We start from the raw sequence: 4430 nt of genomic DNA, 5'->3' as shown, positions 1-4430 counted from the left end.
ACAACAACAACAATAAAAAAAAACCCACAACAACAGCGGCATGCTAAGTGCGCAAAAACAAACAAACAAACAAACAAACAAAAACAAACCAATGGTGCAAAAACCATCAGAATCATAACATTCTTTTTTTTTTTTTTTGTCTTTTTTTTTTCAGTAGCAATGTGATGTAGCAATAATCACGGAGAGCCACGGCTTTCCCGAAAGCATTCTGAAATGATTCTGATCGGGGACAAAAGAAACAAAACAAAAAAAAAAAGAGAGAGAGAGAGCCGGAAGCAAAGAGAGAGAGAGAGAGAAATATTCACTAAATGATCTTTTTTTTTTTTCTCCCTCCTCTTTTCTCTCTCCAGCTAAACTCAAGCTCTCCGGTAAAAGAACGCCCACTTGGTGTGCCTGTGCTCAGAGTTCAAGTTGACATGTCAAAGCTGTACGAGTCCGAGGGAAAAACAGTAAAGAAAAAGAGAAAAAAAACAAAAAAAACAAAAACCAACAAGAAAAATAAATAAATATATAAATAAATAAAAGCCAGCTCTAACGATTTGCTCTCTGTGGAGGAATAAGAATCATTTGATTGAGATTACACTGATATCTTCTCGTTTTTTTTTTTGTGGGGTTTTTTTTTTCCCCTTCTTTCAAACTTTAACTGAATACTTTCCAATTCGTTCTACTCTTAAGTCAAATATTAACACTTTTTTTTTTTTTCTTTTTAGAAACTTCTGGGCATTGCAAAACAGACCAGTATAATGTATTTTGTGTGGGTAGCCTTTTTACAGCAGCGTGTTTGCAATGCAACTTGCAGTATTTACTATGGACAGAAGAGACACTTCTCTCGAGCTTTTTTTTTTTTTTTTTTTTTTTACCTCCATTTGCTGCGGACGTTAGAGCTTGGCAACCCGACACGTCGAAAAAGACCAGCCTGTCACGGTGGGTCTGACCAAAAAAAAACAAAACAACAAAAAAAAACAACAACAAAAAAAACAAAACAACAACAATGACAAAAAAAAGATACAAAAGACAAAATCTGCATTAAAAAAAAAAAAACAAAACAGAAAAAAAAAACAAGTGTCACTGAAAGTGATTTTAGCGACTGTAGTCTATATTTCCTGTATTAAATTTTTGTATTATATTTTCCTAAATGTTCCTTAAGAAAAGACAAAAAAAGAAGAGTATATCTATATATAAAGATAGACAGACAGGAGGCCAGGCTTGCTGTTGGGGAGAGTGCGGTTGCGGCAGAGGGGGTGTGTTCTTGCCATAGCGACGTCACAGCATCATCGTCGTCGTGGCGGCAACAACCTCCGCGCCCTCACCTCTCCAGCTGTCATTCTGTGCCTTGGTGAGCCTTGGTGACTGTTATCATGGTCCCCAGTCCACCCCCCACGCCCATGACCCGACCCCAGCCCTACTCAGGTCTTAACCCTGCCAGGCACTCCCCTCTCTCTCTCTCTCTCCCTCCCACCCCCACCCCCCAACCCAAAAAATGTCCATCCTCTGGCCTCAGAGGACACACAGGCCTTTTTCCAAAATCATGTTTGGGAGCACGCAAAGGGGTTTCCTCACACGAATAACTGTCCGAGAGTCCGAAAGGTCCAACCTTTGACCTCCGCCGGAAACCCCCCTTTTTTTTTTGCCCTGCGCCTGCTCTGAAGAGCCACTTTACCGCACTGTCGCCCGCTGCGCAGCTTTATGCCCACATGTGTGACACTGGTATCTCTCCCATGGCAGCTCTCCATCTCTCCCCCCCCCCCCTCCTCCCTCCCTCCACGGTTGCCAGATTGGACTAAAAGACGCTCCCAGTATCAGTGCAGCCTTGAGGCTCATCCTGTTTTGTTTTTTGTTTTTTGTTTTTTTTTTTGTTTGTTTTTTATTCTTTCCTTAATTCTTTTTTTTTTTGTTTGTTTGTTTGGTTTTTTTTGGATGTTGTCGCTGTCGCGTTGCTGTCATCGCCGAAATGTTCCTTGCAGTTTCGCTTTTATGTTTTTTTTTTGTTTTTTTTTTTTGTTCTCATTTTGAAACAATGAAGAGGAGAACATAGGGAGAGGAGCTACGGGGGGGGAAAAAAAAAAAAAAAAGAAAATCAATCATTAATGGCAGCTTGAGGTGTTTCTCCCCCTTTTTTTGCCTTCTCCCAATGACAGTACTTATCGTAGTGTTAAAAGTGCATGCTTGGGGGGAGGGGGGGGTACCGTGGGTCACCCAAAGCGATCTACAGGGGTAGACCCCGACCCTCCTTCCCCCAGCTCAAAGGAGACACGACCCAGCAGCAATATGATCATCTGGTGCATTCTTAGGAAATACATGGGCGGAGCTTGGGTGTTTTGGAGAGGCATGGTTTGCTTTGATTCTGTGGTGCATTTTCTTTTCTTTTTCTTTCTTTTTTTTTTTTTTCGGTGACCAATCCTTTAATATTTCTTTTCATTCTGATTTTTTTGTTTTGTTTTTTTTTTTTTAAACCTCTCCAAATTTCTCCGATACACTGATGGGAGGGAGAAAGAGATTTTTTTTTTTCTTTTTCTTTTTCTTTTTGAAAATGAAAAAAAAAAAAAAGCTACGTTTTTTTTTTTTCATGAGTTTTTCATGAGTTTACATTTAATGTCAAGGATATATGTGACTGTTAGTAGCAAAAATGTACTTTTTTTTTTTTCAGTTTGTTGGTTAAAGAACAACTGAGTGAGTTGTAAATTGAAAACAAACAAGCAAACAAACAAACAAACAAACAAACAAACAAAAAAAAAAACTCTTGCACAGAACCTCCCATTTGTTATGTTAGTTTGGGACTTAAATGAATCGGATTAGTGGGCCAGATATGAGATTCCTGTTTCGAAGGCCGTCATTTTAAAGCTTACATACCATCCATTCGGTACCTGTGTGTCGCATTTAAGCTGTCTGTGGCACAAGATGGCTTGGTTTAACCAGCCACTGCAGAGACCAGTGGTTCTGATGTAACTTTTTAATGATGTGCTTTTGAAAACTTAATCTATCGAAAGAGATTGTATATTGTGACAGAGACCGAGTCTGTGAGATTATAGTGGCTTTGGGTTTCAAACACTAAATAAGTGTAACTGCCAGGTTAAGCTTACACGGAACCATCTGGAAACGTAAGGTGAAACTATAGAAGGTTTATGACGCTGTGTCCTGTCACAAAACAAAAAAAAGCAAACAGAATTGTATAAAACACTGGTGCTCTGTGACCTTGTCCCAACTTAATGGCAAGGGTGACGTGAACTGAGGCATTGATATGAACACGCTGACTAGTGTAGCACTAGATTGTGTTGTGGGCGCTCAAAGCCACCGTAGTAGGCTACAGCCAGCCAGATTGTGAACAGTACAAAAAAAAAAACAATGTTGCTGTTTGAAGTTGTCTGCCAAGGATGGAGCTGCCAAAGATGGAGCAGGAGAGGGATGGAGAAGCTGGGGTGAACTGAGGTGAAAGATGACGTTAGCTGAGGGCAGATTGAGAAGACAACACAGAGACGTTCGGTGCCAATTAAGAATCCATTCCTGTCGGTTCCATTGCCTCTTCATGTTACGAGCACTAAGGAAAGAAAAAACAACAACAAAAAAAAAAAGATATCGCAATGACTTCCATCAAACCAGATTCCTGCCAAATGACTCGTCACTTTGATCTTTTCTGCGCCCTTCTCGACGATTTAAAAGTCGGTAGCATGGGGAGGGCATCTTGCATAATTCCAGCAGAATGGCTTTACAGGTTAATGTAGTTTTCTTGTAGTTGATATACTTGTCTAACCTCTTCATCTTCCCTGTCTTGCTTTTTTTTTTTTTTTCTGTTTCGGTTTTCACGCAACATTGTAAGCAATGTTTATGATGATGGTCGATTGTTCAACGCGGCGTCTGGAGAGCCTGCGTGATCTTAACTTTGTCGTCCTATGTTGGCGCACGCGCGTGAGAGAGAGAGAGGACTCCGTATGGAGCGCCATGGTAACGGGGGTGGGGGTGGGGTGGGGAGGGGGAGGTTGGGTGGTGGCCCATAAACCTCCTGCGTTTTGGCACGAGAGGTGTGTGAGTTGAGATAAGGTGAAGGCAGGTGGAGTGGGAAGGGAGGTATGTGTGTGTATTTGTGTGTGTATGGAGAGGGGGGTGGGGTGGGGGTTGGGGGGGGCCCTTAAAACCCATGGAGAGAGCTTGGCATTGTGTTCGGGCAAACACTGAGTAGGGAGTGTTCTGTGCCAGAGACCTGTGAATATGTTTCCTCTAGAAGATGTGTAATATGCTTTCAGATGATGTGTTATATTATGTAAGTTCATTTTTTTTTTTTTTTTTTGTGTATACGTACCTGGTGCTGGCTGTGTTTTCTAGCCCACTTCAAGGTATTGTGTATTCTTTCATTGTAATATAAATAATTAAAAAAAATGTTTTATACATAAAAGTGTTCTTGAGTTTTCACTACCAGCCAGAACTGGAGTCATGTG

The sequence above is a fragment of the Chanos chanos genome, chromosome 11 (assembly GCF_902362185.1).
Source record: "Chanos chanos chromosome 11, fChaCha1.1, whole genome shotgun sequence".
Taxonomy (NCBI): domain Eukaryota; kingdom Metazoa; phylum Chordata; class Actinopteri; order Gonorynchiformes; family Chanidae; genus Chanos; species Chanos chanos.
Note: the sequence above shows the minus strand (reverse complement) of the source record.